Raw genomic sequence first — 20,436 nt, forward strand, 5'->3', positions numbered from 1 at the left:
ATATGACACAGCAATCCCACTACTGGGCATATACCCTGAGAAAACCATAATTCAAAAAGAGTCAAGTACCACAGTGTTCATTGCAGCTTTATTTACAATAGCAGGACCTGGAACAACCTAAGTGTCCATCAACAGACGAATGGATAAAGATGTTGCACATATATACAATGGAATATTACTCAGCCACAAAAAGCAAGGAAATTGAGTTATTTGTAGTGAGGTGGATGGACTTAGAGTCTGTCATACAGAGTGAAGTAAGTCAGAAGGAGAAAAACAAATACCATAAGCTAACACATATATATGGAATCTAAACAAACAAAAAAAGTGGTCCTGAAGAACCTAGGGGCAGGACAGGAATAAAGATGCAGATGTAGAAAACAGACTTGAGGACACAGGGAGGGGGAAGGGTAAGCTAGGATGAGGTGAGAGAGTGGCATGGACATATATACACTACCAAATTTAAATAGATAGCTAGTGGGAAGCAGTTGCATAGCACAGGGAAATCAGTGGTGCTTTGTGAACACCTAGATGTGTGGGATATGGAGGGTGTGAGGGAGACGCAAGAGGGAGGGGATATGGGGATATATGTATAGGTATAGCTCATTCATTTTGTTATACAGCAGAAACTAACACAATAATGTAAGGCAATTATACTCCAATAAAGATGTTAAAAAATTAAAAAGAAAGGCAAAGTTGGAGCCACTACCTGAATGCTGTTTCCAGCATGGGCAGGATGCAGGTCTGTTGAGCAAGATTTGCATTTAGCTATTTTACAGTTCTGTTATATTTAAAGCCAAACCCTGCAACAGGGTCCTTTCTTCAGTGTCTCCAATATAACCAGAAGCCACCTCAGTTGTATAAGAAGCTGCTTTAGTTTTAGCAGGTCTTATCTTCTGTACTATCCTGGTTTTAACCATGGTGGATCCGGAGTATTGCTTGGACTCCATTGTTCTTATTTTCTGTTTTCAAGGGAGCCTCTTAAAGCACAGTATACATATTGATGCGGTAACTTGTTCCCCCTCTGAGCTTAATTATTTTTTTCTAGATGTACTTATTTTCAGGAATTTTCTGGTTTTCTACGTCTTCTTAAAAACATCATAGTTGAAAAGAAATCTGTTAATAATTTTGTTTCTTTCCGAAAATACCATTTTCAAGTGAATTTATATTGCCAAAGAGATAATTTGGGAATTAAAGTGGCAATGTCACTTATTAAGGAGGTATTGGGTAGGGACTTCCCTGGTGGTCGAGGGGTTAAGGCTCTGTGCTCCCGGTGCAGGGGGCCCAGGTTCAATCCCTGGTCAAGGAATTAGATTCCACATGCCACAACTAAGAGTTTGCATGCTTCAACTAAAAAAAGTTCCCACGTGCCGCAACTAAACAAAAAGTTCCTGTGGGCCGCAACTAAAGATTCCGTGTGTCGCGACAAAGATCCCGTGTGCTGCAACTAAGACCTGGTGCAGCCAAATAATAAATGAATAAATAATAAAAACAAGGTACTGGGTAGTGTGTGGGGTTACTGTTCAGTTCTTTCTCTGAGATGTTATCTCTTGACTTACCAAAATGATCACTTAGGCTCAAAAATCCCATTCATGGTTTCTGGCAAACACAATGGGAAATGATATTAGATCACAAGCTAAGCAAAGGGAATTTCAATAATGAACCGCAATCACTGGTCATCTTACCAATGAAAATAATCTGGGAAGAATTATACTCATTGGAACGTAAAGAAATACTACTGAGCTGAGTGTCAGAGGATCAGGTTCTTCCATTAATTTCTTCCATCAAGTTCTGGGTCTTGAAGAAGACTTGATCTTCTCATTAACTGGCCTCAGTTCCTTGTCTATGAAATGGGGTGGAGGAAGGTGAAGTGGATAAAGTCCATGTTTCATTTTGCTTCTGAGATGATTCTTTACCCAGTAGAAAGAACATGAACCTGGGAGTCCAACAGGCCTAGACTACAATTCTTGCTGGAGAAAACTGAGTAAGGCACTTAACTTCTCTAAGCCATAGTTTATCCTCTTGAATAGGGAGAAAACTACACCTATATAACAGAGTTTAAAAAATTAAGAATGAGGATTAAGAGGACAATGCATGCAAAGCTCCTATGACCATGCCAGCCCATAGTATGTGCCTAAGAAATGTCAGTTTCCTTGGCTTGAGGGTTTTTCTGTTTTTGCTTTTGCTTTTGGTTTTTTCTTTTAAACTAAAAAGTCACAGCTACCATGGAGAAGTGATAGGGCTGGGAGATGGAAAATTCAAGATGAATCTGGAGTATCTTATCTTACGGTGCCTAAAGTATGGAAGTGTTCAAAAAAGGATGGGGCGGGGCTTCCCTGGTGGCACAGTGGTTAAGAATCCACCTGCCAATGCAGGGGACATGGGTCTGAGCCCTGGTCTGGGAAGATCCCACATGTCGTGGAGGAACTAAGCCCGTGTGTCACAACTACTGAGCCTGCACTCTAAAGCCCACGAGCCACAAGTACTGAGCCCACGTGCCTAGAGCCTGTGCTCCGCAACAAGAGAAGCCACCGCAATGAGAAGCCCGCACACCACAACAAAGAATAGCCCCGGCTCACCACAACTAGGGAAAGCCCACGCGCAGCAACAAAGACCCAGTGCAGCAATCAATCAAACAATCAATTTACGGAAAAGGATGGGGCGTGTTTAAAGGACACAGAAGTCAACCTCCCAGTGGATAGCTGGAGCAGTTTGAACAATAAGTAACAAAAGTACTGTATTAGAACCCATAAAATAAAGTGAATATCCATAAGTTCATACTGATATAAATAAAATTGAATAAATAAATACCTGGAGGAGAAGGGACAGCTCTTCCTTACAAAAGAATTTCAAGTAATAAATGCAGAAGGAAGAGAGAAACAGAAATTCAGATTATACCACCACAGTGCTAACTGGTGAGGGAAAAATCCACTGGTAGATGCTAAAATTACTGAGCAGTGTTTGAGGGGAAAGAGGATATTTGTAGAATTTCAAATGATCTCCTTCAAATTATGTATTAAATAAAAAGGGAGAAACAGTCACTTTACAGTGGAGAAACCCAGCAGATAGCACCTAATTAAGCGATCAAACTTAACATCACCAGTAACAAGACATGTTGACATCACACACCCCTTGATGTGATGCATGGAGAGGTGATGGGCGTCCCTTCTGAGTGTTCTTGTTCCCTCAATCTGATCATGAGAAAACATCAGAGCAACCCAAATTGAGGGACAGTGTACAAAAAGCTGACCAGTCCTCTTCAAAACTGTCAAGGTCACAAAAGATACATGCACCCCAATGTTCATAGCAGCACTATTTACGATAGGCAAGACATGGAAGCAACCTAGATGTCCACTGACAGATGAATGGCTAAAGAAGATGTGGTATACATACTAGGGCACAAAACAAGCCTCAATAAATTTAAAAGTATGGAAATTATCTCAAGCATCTTTTCTGACCACAATGGCATGAAACTAGAAATCAACCACAGAAAAAGAAATGAGAAATCGTGGAGGAACTAAGCCCGTGTGTCACAACTACTGAGCCTGCACTCTAAAGCCCACGAGCCACAAGTACTGAGCCCACGTGCCTAGAGCCTGTGCTCCGCAACAAGAGAAGCCACCGCAATGAGAAGCCCGCACACCACAACAAAGAATAGCCCCGGCTCACCACAACTAGGGAAAGCCCACGCGCAGCAGTGTGCTCCGCAATGGGACAGGCCACAGCAGCGAGTGGCCCGTGTACCGGAAAAACAAACAAACAAACAAACAAAAAAAACCCAGAAAAAATCAATAAAACCAAGAGCTGGTTCTTCGAAAGGATAAACAAGACTGACAAACCTCTGGCCAGGCTCACCAAGAAGAAAAGAGAGAGAACCCAAATAAACAAAATAAGAAATGAAAAAGGAGAAATCTCAACTATCAAACATTTAGAGAAGAGTTAAGACCTATCCTTCTGAAACTCTTCCAAAAAAGTGCAGAGGAAGGAACACTCCCGCAGCTCATTCTACAAGGCCACCATCACCCTGATACCAAAACCAGACAAACACACCACCAAAAAGGAAAATTACAGGCCAACATCTCTGATGAATTTAGATGCAAAAAATTCTCAACAAAATATCAGCAAACTGAATCCAATGACACGTAAAAAAGATCACACACCACGACCAAGTGAGATTTATCCCAAGTTCACAACGATGGTTCAACATATGTAAATTGATGTGATACACCACAAAAACTAAAGAAAAGACAAAATCTCTTTTGAGATCATCTCAATAGATGCAGAGAAAGCATTTGACAAAATTCAACATCCATTCATGATAAAACCTCTTACCAAAGTGGGTATAGAGGGAACATATCTCAGTATAATAGAAGCTATTTATGACAAACCCACAGTCAATATAATACTCAACGGTGAAAAGCTGAAAGCCTTCCTGCTAAAATCTGGAACAAGGGCCTTCCCTGGTAGTCCAGTGGTTAAGACTCCATGCTTCCACTGCAGGGGGCATGGGTTCAATCCCTGATTGGGGGACTAAGATCCTGCAAGCGGCATGGCCAATAAATAAATAAATTAATTAATTAATTAAATTAAATCTGGAACAAGACAAGGATGACCACTCTCATCTCTTCTATTCAACATCGTATTGGAAGTCCTAGCCACAGCAATCAAAGAAATAAGAAGTATCCAAATTGGAAGGGAAGAGGTAAAATTGTCATAATATGCAGATGATACGATACTTTATCGGATGATATGAAACCCTAAAGACTCCACACAAAAACTACTAGAACTGATAAACGAATTCAGCAAGGTAGCAGGATACAAGCTTAACATACAGAAATTGGTTGCATTTCTTTACAACAGCAATGAAATATCGGAAAGGGAATGTAAAAAAAAAAAAAAAAAACCTTTTAAAATTGCACCCCTAAAAACAAAATACTTAGGAATAAACCTGACCAAGGAGGTGAAAGACTTATACGCTGAGAACTGTAAATCATTAATAAAGGAAACTGAAGATGATTCAATGAAATGGAAAGATATCCCATGCTCTTGGATTTGAAGAATTAATATTGTTAAAATGGCCATACTACGCAAAGCAATCTACAGATTTAATGCAGTCCCTACCAAACTACCCATGACACTTTTTACAGAACTAGAACAGATAATCCTAAAATTCATATGGAACCACAAAAGACCCAGAATTGCCAAAGCAATCCTGAAGAAAAGGAACAAAGCAGGAGGAATAACCCTCCCAGACTTCAGACAATACTACAAAGCTACGGTAATCAAAACAGCATGGTACTGGCACAAAAACAGACATATGGATCAATGGAACAGAATAGAGAGCCCAGAAATAAACCCACACAGCTACGGTCAATTAATCTTCCACAAAGGAGGCAAGGATATACATTGGGAAAAAGCTAGTCTCTTCAGCAAGTGATGTTAGGAAAGTTGGACAGCCACATGTAAATCAGTGGAGTTAGAACACACCCTCTCACCATACAGAAAAATAAACTCAAAATGGCTTAAAGACTTAAACATAAGACATGACACCATAAAACTCCTAGAAGAGATCATAGGCAAAACATTCTCTGATTTGTACCAATGTTTTCTTAGGTCAGTCTCCCAAAGCAATAGAAATAAAAACAAAAATAAACAAATGGGACCTAATCAAACTTACAGGCTGTTGCACAGCAGAAGAAACCATAAAAAAAAAGAAAAGACAACGTACAGAATGGGAGAAAATATTTGCAAATGATACGACTGACAAGGGCTTAATTTCCAAAATATACAAACAGCTCATACAACTCAACAACAACAACAAAACAACTGAATCAAAAACTGGGCAGAAGACCTAAACAGACATTTCTCCGAAGAAGACATACAGAGGACCGACAGGCACATGAAAAGATGCTCAACGTCGCTAATTATTAGAGAAATGCAAGTCAAAACTACAATGAGGTACCACCTCACACCGGTCAGAATGGGCATCATTAAAAAGTCTACAAACAACAAATGCTGGAGAAGGTGTGGAGAGAAGGGAACTCTCCTACACTGTTGGTGGGAATGTAAGTTGGTGCAGCCACTGTGGAAAAAGGTATGGAGGTTCCTCAGAAAACTAAAAATAGAATTGCCATATGATCCATCAATCCCACTCCTGGGCATATATACAGATAAAACTATAATTCAAAAAGATACATGAACCCCTGTGTTCATAGAAGCACTATTCACAATAGCCAAGACATGGAAACAACCTAAATGTCCATGGACAGAGGAATGGATAAAGATGTGGTATATATACACAATGGAATACTACTCAGCCATAAAAAAGGAACGAAATAATGCCATTTGCAGCAACATGGATGCAACTAGAGATTATCATACTAAGTCAGAAAGACAAATACCATATGATATCACTTATATGTGGAATCTAAAATATGACACAAATGAACCTATCTATGAAACAGAAACACGGACATAGAGAACAGATTTGTGGTTGTCAAGGGGGAGGGGGTTGGGATGAGCAGATGCAAACTATTATATATAGAATGGATAGACAACAAGGTCCTACTGTATAGCACTGGGAACTATATTCAATATCCTATGATAAACCATAATGAAAAAGAATATTAAAAAACAATGTATATATATGTAAAAAAAGATGTGGTATATGTATGTATATATGTGTATATATGTGTGTGTATATGTATGTCTATACATATACATGATGGAATATTACACAGGCATTAAAAAGAAATGAAATCATGCCATTTGCATTATTTATTATTTGCATGGGTGGACCTAGAGATTATCATACTAAGTGAAGTAAGTCAGAGAAAAACAAGTATCATATGATATCACTTCTACATGGAATCTAAAAAACAGTACCAGTGAACTTATTTATAAAACAGAAACAGACTCACAGGCATAGAAAACAAAGTTATGGTTACCAAAGGGGAAGGGAAGAGGGATAGATTGGGAGCGTGGGATTAACAAATGCACATTACTATATATAAACAACAAGGATTTACTGCATAGCACAGGGAACTATATTCAATATCTTGGAATAAAGTATAATGGAAAAGAATTGAAAAAAGGAATACAGATATATACATACATATATGTATAATGGAATCACTTGGTTGTATACCTGAAACAAACACAATATTGTAAATCAACTGTACTTCAATAAAAATGAAAAGTGTTAAGATCACAAAAGGCAAGAAAAGAGTGAGGAACTGGTAACTGAGATTAGAGGAGGAGACATGACCATGAAATGCAATGTAGGATCCTGTAGAGGATCCGGGAATAGAAAAAGGAAAAACGTGTGAAATCCAAATACGAACCATGGCTGAATGAACAGTATGTTAATTTCTCAGTTTTGATCATTGTACTGCGGTGATGCTAGTTATTAACATTAGCAGAAGCTGGGTGAAGGGTACACGGAAACCCTCTACTATTTTGGCAGCTTTTCTGCAAGTCTCAAATTATTTCAAAATAAAAAAGTTTCGTAAAAGACGCTGGTATTAGGTGAGGGACAAGTCTATATCATTTTTCTATGTTCTACCCCAAAAAATGCTTCAGTGAAACGTGACTGACCACCGCACATGCTGATGACCAATAACGTTTGTATGTCTGTATAGGTGACAGAGGGTAGCCCCAAACATCTGTGCTATTTAATTACTCCCTTTGTGCCTCAAAGGCCTTGGGGGCTCTGGAAATGACTATTTTTCAGTGTGATGGGCTTGAGGGAAGATTACTGGGGGAATGGTTTTCCCCCTCTTCCAACGTTCCCTCAATTAGCGCAACTCCTGGCCTCTCTAGACCTCTATTCTCTCTTCCCCAAGGGAGGTGGAGTGACATATCTGATTGGTAAATTTAAGAAGACTAAACAGGGCACACGCTGTTCATCCCCTTCCTTATCTTTCTTGGCAGTGAGTGGCTCATAGCAAACAGGTGGTCTGCCCTGCTCCCCGGGGCAAGAAACGTCCTTCTCTGGCTTTGTTTGGACTGGGTAAACCAGCTAATTTGAAGATGCTAATTTGGAAAACTGTTTGACTTTCCCCCCAAAGCTATTCCCTCCAACCTAGTCTTTCTTAGTAACAGTGGTGATCTTTTGGGCCTCATCTGTCTTGTTCCTTGTTTTATTTCTCAATTTGCTCAGAACCTGGGTAAGAAAGAAGGCTGATAACCACTGAGTACCCTCTAAACCCCACCAGGTTCTATTTGACCCAGTTTGCACAGTGTCCTAGAACTTAATTCTATAGCGACTGTCTGTGGGACTGGGAAGCATTTTCCAACTGATCTTCTGCTCCAATAGCCTCTGGACTTGGAGAATCAGAAACAAAAACCATTTAACGTTGTTTCTTTTTTTTTTTTTTAAGAAGATGTTGGGGGTAGAGTTTATTAATTAATTAATTTATTTTTGGCTGTGTTGGGTCTTCGTTTCTGTGCGAGGGCTTTCTCTAGTTGCGGCAAGTAGGGGCCACTCCTCATGGCGGTGCGCGGGCCTCTCACTATGGCGGCCTCTCTTGTTGCGGAGCACAGGCTCCAAACGCGCAGGCTCAGTAGTTGTGGCTCACGGGCCTAGTTGCTCCGCGGCATGTGGGATCCTCCCAGACCAGGGCTCGAACCCGTGTCCCCTGCATTGGCAGGCGGGTTCTCAACCACTGCGCCACCAGGGAAGCCCTAAAGAGAGCTTTTAAGAGTCCATTACTTTTCACCCCATGTTGTATAATTTAGTTCTAAAGTCAAACTTCGATGGCAAACTGCTACTTGTGTGAACGCCCCTCTGGGAGTAAGGCTAATCTTCCTCTACTCGAAAAATCACCAACACTTACTGCACCGGAGCTATGATTACACTAGAGTAACTATTCCATGCAGGACCAGGAACAGCTCCTCAAGGAAAAATGCTTGGAAATGGGTAACCGGAATGAACTATATGCATTTTCACTGAGTTTCGAAAGAAACTGGGAGAAAAAAAATCTTCCATTTGTTCCCAAGTATTTTTTTTCTTTTTCTCTTAAAGAACACCGTGTGAGGAATTTTGATAGTCTCTGCATTCTAATGAGGACATTTCGGGAAGAAGAAGCTCATCTCTAGGTACTTGTGCCTCGTTACTGCCACGACGGGCACCATTCATCAGACATAAGAGGAGGAGAAGACCTGGAGGTAGTTTTTTCCTGGACAATTCTGTGTTCTGGCTCTTAAGTACTTTTCCTTTGCCATGGATGTGAATGTTTTAAAAGCCAAAGATGCCCCATCCACTGGAGCTGCAGATGGCCACAGGAAGGAAACAAGAATGCTAACAGTTTTTAAAGGGCCAAATAACAAGGGAGGCGCCAGGGTCTGGCATTACATATGCGTACTGACACCGAGCCGTCCGCCCAGCCTGGTCTAGTTTGGTGGAACCAGAAATTCAGGGTAACGCAAAGGCACCCGACTGACCCCTACGGGCAAAAACAAACGTTTGTCTGTTCAAACAACGGCCACAGCCTCAAGAACACAGACATGAAACAAGATACCTCAAGAACATTCTTTCCTCATAACAGGGAGGTGTTAACGTCATTATTCAGAAGGCTTTGATTATCCCTTTCAAAAGTTTTTGTTGTTGAGTTTAATTTTCAAGGCTGCTAACCACGGATGCCACCTTAATTATAGCAAGCAAACAACCCACCCGTAATGTACGATGCCAACTGTTAGTTCTACTTGACTTTCACATGAGACGTGGACTTCTCTGCTCATTTATAACTTTCTGAGCCAGGAAGGTTTCTGCACAGACACTTGCTTTTCCTCAGCTGGTGTCTTTGTTCCCCCAGTTTGCCGTGGGGGACTGAGGGAACAGATATTTATGACTTATTATCTCACTATTAACAGTGCCCTTCAGTGATTTATGAAACCGTGCTCTTGCATTTTTAACCCTGAAGGCCTTCTCATTATTGTTCCAAAATGGCAAAGTTAACATCACGGGACCCAAAGATGATGATCAGTTAGTTTCTTGCACACAAATTTACCCGAATTAGGGACAACAGAGTCCTCGGTGGCCTAATGGCTCCAGATGGGAGGGGCCGAGAACATCGAATCTTTTAACTCAAGGCACCCTTGTATTCGTCGCCACGAACACATCATTCTGTCCTGTAGAAAATATCCTCACGCTAAAATTTAGTTATACTCTTACAGCTCATCATTCAGTGAACCAAAATTCTGAAATGTCACATACACCTTGAACTAAACATCGGGACATCACTTGCTAGCGTATGTACTTCTTTCCCTTTCCAAAATGTGACAGGTGGGAAATTCCCTGTAGTCCGGTGGTTAGGACCTCCACGCTTCCACCGCAGGGGGCACAGGTTCGATCCCTGGTCTGGGAACTAAGATCCTGCGTGCCCCACAGCACAGCCAAAAGAGAAAAACGTGACAGTGATTCATGATGGAGGTCCTCTGACGACGCATTTCAGTGTTTGTGTTACGCAAAAGAGCGGGTGATGTTCGGGCGGGGAAATCATCCCTGTTATTTCTCCAGGGGGCCTGGAAGCACTATGCTTGATTCTTTCCGGTTTTGTGCGAGGATTTCTCAGAAGGTGATTTGGCAGACACTGACAGCCACCCGATAGCCGTCCTCTGCTTTCTTCCTTACAGCAAACAGTGGCCACAAGAAAACATTCTGATGAACGAAAGATAAGGAGAAGTCTCTTGGGGGGACTCTGGGAGAGATTTTGTTTTCTTGTTAAAAGGAAAAGCTGGAGAGAAAAGCTCCTTGGTGCTATCCCTTCCCTTTAATTGAATATAAGTAGCCCCCTTGTGATCAAGAGGCAGTTGGCCTCAGGACAAAAAGCCGATGCTTAGGAAAATGAGCAGGAAAATGGAGAAAACCTGGGTCTTCGATGACATCACTGAGTTGTGGAAGCAACCCCAGGACATCCTTCTTCTGGATCATCTTGTTAGGTAAACAATACAGGCCTTTAAGACTCGAGTCTCCATTACTTGCCACTAAAGACATTCTTAAGTGATACAGAAAGTGAGGTCCAGAGTGGAGGTAAGAACATAAAGGAATCTGGCAGCAACAATGGCTGGTTCTCTTTTGAAACTATGTCCCATAAACCAATGAGGGGAATAGACCTAAATGCTTCTTGATGCCTGAAGCTACTGCAGCCAGAACTTCTTCGAGCTTCAACATAAGAATGACATCCAGGTCTTATGACAATGATATTAATGATATTCAATAAACAGGGCAAGAATACAAGCAATTAGTTGGATTCTTAGAGCCTAGCGAAAGTGTTAAGTGCAAGACAGACCATGGGAGAACAAAAACGTAAAACATAGTCTTTTTTTTTTTTTCTGCTTCTCTCTGTGGTTTAATTTTCCAAAACCAAACGGTTTAGAAGTACATCCCCCAGCTGAAAGTCTGGATTGCCTCTGTCTCGTGGGACCTATCCATTTGTATTTTAAACTTGCATCTCCTGTGTGGGAGATGCCTGCGGAGAGGGAACAGAGATTTGTTGGGGGAATATGACTGCATATGGAGGGACTGGTTTTCTTCCTAAGGGAGTTCATGACAAAGGCAGATCTCAATGTGACAGAGTTCCAAATACTTAAACCTCCAGCTGATAGAACTGGCTGGGTGGTGACCTGTTCTCAGCTTGAGTACCAAGTTAGTGGAATGTTGCAGAAGTAGGGTGTGCGTGTGTTTCCAGAAAACACTCCTATTCAAAGCACATCCTTAAAAGCTGACCTACTAGAAAAACCGGGGTGGATTACACTTCAAAGTTGTTCCTTAAATGACATTAACAGGCATTAGCAGACTCTTCCCAGTTTAACGAAAAAGCAAAAAGTATATTCAACTTATCTTTGTTTCCTCTTATGATAGAGATTTAAGCACCCTCATTTTCGATATATTTTAAAAATACCAACAGATAAACCTATTTATTTTAGCTTGAAACTTGATTTTTCAAGCATACTCATTCAGCAAATATTTATGGGATGTCTGCATAGCAGTGAGTGAGTGTAAGTATATGTGTGTGAAAGAGAGATAGGGAAGGAGGGGGAGAAACAGAGAAACAGCGAGAGACCAAGAGAGACAAAGGAAGAGGGAGGCAGGCACAGTGGGCTTTCAGGAGCCCTGGGCACAGAAATGAACACCGGGAATGGACACTAGTGAATGAAGCTACAGTTCAATTCGATTAGGAAAAGATGCTCTAAAATACTAAAGGATCCTGCACCAGGCAAACTGCTGGCTGGAGAACACTGAACAAAAATAAAATTGTCAGAGCAACCCTCTGTCATTCTCCTGTCATCACCGACACCAGGGAAGGTCAATTCCAGAAGCACAGGTAAGCAGGGCCCCCGGTTGGCTTTTACACACGGACCCAGGTTTTACACGGATGGTTTAGCCTCCCTGGATCTGAACCCACTCTTATGTAGAACTGCTTCTGACCTGCTTTCTTTTTTTTTTTTCCCTTCCAACGGCCAGTGACAGGTTGAGTAGAATGATGTTTGGCCTCTTTAAAGAAAGTCAGCGAACTTCCCTCTCCAGGTGCGGTCCCATCCACTCGCGGCCTTTCTCTCTGAAGCCGGGGAAATTCTCGAAAGATTATATCTCGCGGCTGGCTTTGAAGCCGAGATCCATTTGGATGTCCTCACTGGGTGGAAAACTCATCAACCTGCCTAGCCTCTTGTTATCTCTGAAGTTACAGGAGACCTGAGTGTTTTGGCAGATTTTGCATAAGCGGCAACGAAACAGTGAACAAAACCCATCACCCAGCATCACTTTGGGTGCTCTTTGAAGCAGCCTCAGTGCAGGGCATCCGAAGCTGCTCTGCACATTCATATTCACAGCGAGTACAGCACGCTGGACCACGGCGGGGGGAGGGCTGAGAGCCTCTCCGGGTATCACCGGCTCCTGGCGCTGTCTCCACCCATCCTCCGCTCTCACCGACAAGTCCAAGAAATAGGAGAACATCAAAAGCTATTGTCCATGTCCAGTGAGAAATGAAATGCCCTGGACCAAGTATCACAACTTCCTTAGAATAATGCAACACTTCAATCACTTTTGCATCTGGATCCCTCTCCTGGTTTATTGCAAAGTCAGAAAGGTGGGAATCAGCGTTGCGAACTATCCCTGCTTTATTCTATTTAAATGCATTGTTGAAAAAAAAAGCAATTTATTACAGACTTTTTATGGTTTCACCTTATCGAAAGCACTTAATTCAGTCCATCTGCTGCTTTGCTTTGGACTGTTGAAGGCGATCAGAAGGTTGGAAGTAATTTATTAATAAGGGAACATGTGGTATAGTTTTGGCTGGTGAAGACGGTTCCTGTATCACAATAATAGCCACAGCCCAAAGTTTACCATGGATAGAAGGAATTAGTGACATATACCATAATTCTTTTGTTTATTCACAGGATGATTCATCACAGGTTTGATTGAAGCTCCTACTTTATAGATATGGCCTTTTGTGGAATGCCCAGGGGAGGAAACATTGTCCTCCACCAGCAATTCTCTTCCCCCAAAATACAATCACTTGCACCACAAGGCAAAGAAGGATTCAGCTTAGTCTTTGAGAGGGAAAGAAAAGAAACTTATACCTTCTGAAGGAGCGAACAGCTGTGCCTACGTGAAGACTCTAATCAGTGGCTTGGTTTGGGAGAAAAAGGCTAGATTTGCACATTTACTGAGTATTCCTTGTAGATGATCAAATCACACCAGAATCCCATCTCCTTAACTACAATCTCTCCCCAGAATACTTCTCAACCTGCTCAACCCTCAAGCCTTCTCAAGGGAAGAAAGGGAAACGGACTCATCAAGATGCTTAAGCCCTCAGGAAAGAAAGCTACAGTCTTCTCATCTGTGAAATTATAAATGAAGATCTCTTCTAGCCTAAGAGGTGCAGGGTGCTTGAGGGCTATGGTCTGCGGGTGAGGCCGGATGTTGGGATGGGCAGCTGGGATCACCGATAAGAGCTTCTGGCATCAGGAATAGCCCACCCAAGATGCCTGAGGATTCTTGTGGCTAACAGACGAATTCAAGGTCCCCTCAGGGAAAAGCAGATTAACAGATGGCAGTGGATAGGGAGGCGACGGATGCGAAGCCCAGTGCTGGGTCCTTTGCCCCACGGCTCCCTGGGACAGCTTGCTCTTGGCACAGGTTTTTCGTTCCACTCAGCAAACCGGCTAATTAGCCCCTGGAGTTCCAGGTTCACAGCCATGCCCTCTCCTAACCCCATCTCATCCCACCCCGCTCTAATTGAGGGACTTGCCAAGCCTGAGTTTCCCCTTCAGACCCCTGTACGAGCAAGAGGAAAGGTGCACCTCAAAATGGGATGTGAAACGGGTGCACCTTGAACACATTATCCTAAGCGAGAGAAGTCGGTCACGAAAAATCACATTTTCTGTGATTCCATGTACAGGAAATGTCCAGAAGAGGCAAATCCATAGGGACAGAAAGTAGATTAGTGGTTCCCAGATTAGTGACAGCTAACGGTTACAGGGTTTCTTTTTGGGGTGATGAAAACGTTCTGGAATTAGATTATATTCACAACTCTGTGAATATACTAAAAACAAATCCATTATACACTCTAAAAGGATGCCTTGTATGGTACGTAAATTATATCTCAAAAAGGTTGTAATTAAAATCCAGAAAAGAAATGGTGTTAGAGTGATCGAAAAAATCCTGGGGAAGGAAAAAGGACTTGAATTCCAGTCCCACTGGCTGTGTGGTCCTGAGCAAATTGCTACGTCTCTCTGCATCTCAGATTCACCAACTATCAAGTGAATATATTATCTCACTGTGAACCTTCCAGGCTAAGTATAAGGACCCTATCATAAGGAATGAAAGGTTACACGCAAGGACTCCTTCAGTCTGAGAAATGAAGAAGTAATATGTAACGTAACTTAGGCTCAGGTGTCTGGGCCAGCCTTCAGAGGCAGCTATGGAGAGTGAACGAGGCAACTCCTGGTGAGCATTCCGGCAGGTTTCCCCCTTTAGTACTGGTGCCTTAAGGTGGTTATACTGACAGCATTCCTCACTGCCTTGCTGTATCTCATAAGAAGACAGGTGGCCTGTTTCTACATATTACAGCGGAGAAAGCTAAGCCCCTGGGATGTTAAGTAACCTCTTTAAAGTCACCAAGCCTGGGAAACCTGGAGCATGGCTCCTTGCTCCCTAAAGGTGATGGATACCCTTTCCATTCAACTGCTGACAACAGGGGTTAGGGTGTGGGTTACTACTGCACAGTGCGATAATAAACCTTTCCCAGGTTTGGGCATGAGAACCTAAGTCAGTTAATCAGAAAAAAAAGAAAGAGAAAGGGAGGGAGAGAGGAAGGTAGGCAAGACGGAAAGAAGGCGGGAAGGGGAGAGGGAGAGACAGAAAGCAGGCTGTATATTCAGGAATATGTAAGGGAAGCAGATTTCCTTTTCAAAGTTCAAAAGGAAACGGTGTGTTTTGTTTTCATAGTTCGTTTCATTTTTCACTTGGGAGGAAAAACCCAGCTTTGAAGCCTCTCTGTTTAAACTCATTAGGAAAACCATCAATGATGGAAGCTTTCGTGAAATCGCAGTGGGAGGAATTAAGTGTTATGGGAGAAGCTGGATCAATCTTCAAACGTTTCATCTCTGGAGATGGGAGGTCAGCCCTGGCTGCTTGTTCAGCTGGAAAGTTAACATAAACAAATACTTTACGTACTGGAGAGTCCGAGGGACTAATGACATTTGATATTCACCCTCTGAAGTCCTGCTCAGGAGTCGGCTGTGCCTGCCACATGAAAAAGATGGGCGCATCTTGAGAACTAAGTGAATAATCGGATTGGCAAAATGTCTTGCTCTGGAGAGAAAGGTGTTCTTTCAGGGTCCCACTGGAAAGGAGGCAGTGATATTGACATTCATCGCACAGAATCTTTCCCCGTGTAATTCATAACATTATTGAGGTTGGCATGGAAACCTTTTTAAGCAGGGCCGGTGTTAATATATAGGAATATCTGTCTTGACACCTGAATCTTTTTTATTTTAAAGTTTTTTAATCTGTTGCGGTCTCCCTGGCAAAGTTAAATCATGGTGATTATTTTTTCATTTTTGTTCTTTACTTTATTCTTCGAGTGGAGTCCATAGCCCATCTCAGTGATGCAAAGTGGATTTGAGAATGAGAAAGTAAGGGCTACAGGTAGGATGTTCAAAAGGGAGATGACAGGAGAGAAGAGGTAAGAGAAAAAGATATGGAGCAGATAAAGGGCACTAGAAGATTGACAAACATCACTGGTACTCTGAACAAAGATGTTCTGGGGAAAAGAAGTTAGAAAACGTCTTTGTACGACCTGAACAGCTACAAAAAAGGAGGATGCAATATTTTCACTTCTTTTCTCACAAGAATTATGTTTGTGTGTGTCAACTGATATAGGCAAAATTTAAAAATATACGCTCATACATATATATGCCATGTGTGTGCGCTTTAAAGAATCCGGGTATAAAGGGACTCTGATATAATATTGATAAGCAAAATTGGCCCTTCTTCCTGCCAGGACCACCCCAAAGACAAACTACAGCCTGTTATTGTAAATCTTGGTGAAACTAAGCAGAGCACAGCCTTAAGAGAACATAGGCCGTGGTTAGCTTTCCACTGCTTTCTGCTAAGAGTGGGTGACTGATTAGAGACCCCAGGTCCTCTCTTGCTATCCCCTTATCTTTCGATAGCTCATGGGAAAATAAGGCATAAAATTACCCTGTCCAAGGCATCGAGCCATCCCTGCCCAACTTAATGAGCAACTAACTAACCCCAAAGGAAAGTAGCCATTACTTATACAGCCATAAGGTAGATGCAGCATGGCATATAAATCAGTGAACTCGCATACTGCAAAACAGACAAATAGATTAATGCCTGTTGCAAAGGATGGGTGAAGAGATCGATTAGCTTACTGATTCAGACCATGAACTTTCTCGCAATATACTGCATTTAACTTTTAAATAAGGTTTAGGAGAACCCGTAACATTCTGCTCAGTGGCAGAGCTATATTTTGCTAGGGGCAGAAATTGGCTAGTCTATAAAAATTAAATTACGCCCCTTTCACTGTATCTAGTCAAGAGGAAAAACTCTAATTACAAGATTGCACTGTCAAACAAATGCAGATTCACGTTCCTTATACCCTGGTTTTAAAATGCATGGGCGGGGGGCTTCCATTCCGAAGTGAAAATCGATATTTGAAATATTTTGCGGAGGGCGGTGATAGGCGAAAGCAAGAGAAATGTCATTATCAAGGGTGCTGGTTCATAGACACTAACTCATTAAGCGCAGAGCTGGAGAGAACAAGTCATTCATTATGCAAACATTTAAATATCAGTTAGTAAGGACAATGAAAGACGCTTCTCTTCCCCACAACCCATGCCTTATTTCCCCATAAATGACCAAAAGGAAAAGGAGCAGAGAATCATCTCAGCATCTAACAGGAATGCCGCTCTGGGGAATAGGTAAAGGTCCTGCCAGTCGGTTCTCCTGTTCTTACAAAATCCACTTTGTGGCTCGTGCGCTGAACCCAGTTCACTAAGCCTACTAGGTGAGACTGGTGGGTGTGAGGATTGTCTAAGTCTTTAGCACTTTACCTGAATTATCTTTGCAGGTAACTCTAGCAGCATATTTTACTGTGTAAGGTGCTGGCCCAGGAAGCAGGTGCCTCGCAGTAACCATTGGCTGACAGACGTGGACCAGACATCTAATTTCTCTGGCCCTCGTTTTCCTCCTCTATAACACAAAAAGGTTGGTCCAGACCAGCAGTTCTCAATTTAGGGCACCCCATGGTCACCTGCGGGGGGCTGACGCACGGCCAGTTACACCACAGACTTCCAGAACTGGCCTCTTCAAGGAGGGGCCCAGACATGTGGACTTGAACAAAAGTCCCAGATTCCAATGTGCACCCTTGACTATAAATCAACTACCCACTATGGTTTATCCCTGTAAATATGATTCTTCTGTTGTTATATTTACTTATAATCTTTACGCAAAGGTAGGTTAGTTTTTGTGTATGAGCTGCAAAAGGTGGTGAACTTTCTCTGTTAAAGGAGAAATTCAGGAAGTGGTTACACGAGATGGAGTAGAAAGAAGATTGCTAACCCCCCTTTCGTAGTTTTTCTTGTAGAAAAGTGTATATGATTTTTTAAAAAATTAAAACAACAACAACAGCAACAGAAGCCCTTCCGATTCCAAAGCACTAAAATTCTTGGAGCAGTATATGTTACCGATCAAGCACAAACGATTCTGGCTTCGATTCCTAACAGCATCATTGAACAGGTGGGACTTCCTTGCTCCAGAGGGGAGAAGGTGACCCCGCAGCGTAATTAAACACGGTGGGTCGCGGCCTGGGGAAATAAGGGCCTTCAAAGAGGATGCTCAGATTTCAGGTAATTTCCCCCACGTAAAGCACAGGGAAAGAGCCTCCTACACAGGGCACGCAACAGGAGTTAGCTGTTGCTATAGTGATGAGTATACCACGCTGTGGTCACTTAACAATCAGAGCTTTTAGCTTGGCTCTCCAGCCCTGCCAACAAGGGGAGGGTTAACAGCCACTTAAATTGATTGGTCTCTAGCCATCACATGATGACAATGGAAGCGCCTTGGAAATTTCAGCCCACTCCCCCTCCTGCCCCCATCCCTCCACGAACATCGCACTTTAAGCACAGAAACGTGCATTTGGCTGATTTCTATTGAATTCAGGCTAAGAATGCCTGGTTTCCACGTGTGCAGAGCTTGCATCCTTTCCCTAATAACCGGCTTTCCCTCTGAGCCCATCAACTGTTTCTGCTTCTCAAGCTTCACGATTGAGCTTGCCTTATATCTCCAGTGTCTGTCATCCTCTAGCCTATGACATGTGGTGGGAGAAACCTGGTTTGGCGACAAAATGCCCGCCTTGACTGAGCTAACAGCAACTTCAGGTCAGGCACTGATGGACTCTGCACTACAGCTTTGCGGGGAGAAGCTAGGCGTTATCAGGCCAGCACTGCCTTTTTTTTTTTTACAGTGTGTGGTGGAGGAGAGGGGGAAGCTAGATGAAAAACCACACTTTGAAAATGGAGTTTGTAATGTTCACCTCAGATACACTTTTAGAGAGCAAGTAATTTGGTTCATAGCTTGTCCTCTTCTCGTGGCAACCATATCCCAGGTTATGATATATGATACCCAGGTAAGCAGTGGCCTAGAGGACGATGAGAAAGTTTCACATCCCCATTTTTGTCTGGCTCTAAACTACTGCCTGGAAGAAAGCTACAGATGTTTTGAGAGACACAGCAAAGTGTTCAAAGTGATTCTGAGGAAAATTACGGGAGTTCCTCAGGTAGAAGGGCCATCATCCATTTTTGCTCACATAAAATTCTCAGGAATGAAACAAGCAGAAAAGAAACAACCTGTCAGAATCACGCGTGTCAATCTTAGCTATAGAATCATCACTACGTTTTGTTTTGCCTTTTTAACAGTCCGAATCCCATATGACAAAACAATGCATGCTGCTTTGTTTGAGACGTTATTCTTGCGAGCGATTACGTTTCAGACTTCCCAGAAGAGTGATTCTGGTGGAAAGACTCCACACCTAGACTGCTAATGACCTATGAAGAAGAGCCTTTAAAGTTGCCTGCACGCACGCCACGTCACAGCACAGCGACCAGCTATCTGCTCCCCAGGTTACTAGGTGGTAAGCCACAAGGCACTTCCAGGCCCTTCTCTTTCCGAAGGTGCTCACTTTAAAACTAGAGCCCTTGCATGAATCTACCAGCGGACTAAGGGAAGTCACTTAACAAGCTGGACCCTTCACCAGGCTCCGTGGGCAGGGCAGGGCAGTTCAGCAAACTCAAGAGAAGCAGCGCTTGGGGGCACTGAATATCATTCACCCATCTTTTCAACATCCTTACAATGGCAAAGTCTATGTTCGTGGACCTGACCTTGGCATTGAAACTGCAGTTGACCCGTTTCCCCAAAGTTCCAGTTGCACTTTTTGGGGGGCTTTGATTTCTGATGAGACTACTGGGCGAGAAGACTGCAGGAAATGAGTGAGGTGTTCTCTCACAAGACCCCTTTCTTTTTTCGCCTCATGCCCAGGCCCTCTGTCAGCCAACTAAGCAGCTAAGCTTGTGGGGCGGGGAACTACATTCCCTTGAAAGATCTTTGGCAATTTTTGCCTGGAATTTGATGCATTAGTTCTAAAATTAAAGAAAGATGCTGTAGTGTTCTTCAAGGAAATATGGCCTGGCTCTTCGACAAAACACATTTTTCAAGCATTGACCTCTGGGAACTTCAACTAGCTTCATATGTCAGGCTGACACTGCTCACAGGCTACTGTCTAGTTGGCCAAGCAGAGCCGGTTATCCATACATTTTCCAGTCTCCCGATCAGCTTTTAGCAGAGGGAGGTGAGGGCAGTCCATAAAAAGAGGAGAGCCACTCATTGAAATGCACTCCCCCCCCCCCCCCCCC

At 42.7% G+C, this 20,436-nt stretch overlaps 1 protein-coding gene across 1 annotated transcript in view; it reads right to left on the minus strand.

The window, feature by feature from the left end:
* Nucleotides 1-20,436, minus strand: part of LYPD1 (LY6/PLAUR domain containing 1) — a 52,129-nt gene that overhangs the window by 29,745 nt on the left and 1,948 nt on the right. The window lies entirely within an intron of this gene.

Source organism: Neophocaena asiaeorientalis, unplaced genomic scaffold, assembly GCF_003031525.2.
Source record: "Neophocaena asiaeorientalis asiaeorientalis breed wild unplaced genomic scaffold, Neophocaena_asiaeorientalis_V1.1 scaffold215, whole genome shotgun sequence".
Lineage (NCBI taxonomy): Eukaryota > Metazoa > Chordata > Mammalia > Artiodactyla > Phocoenidae > Neophocaena > Neophocaena asiaeorientalis.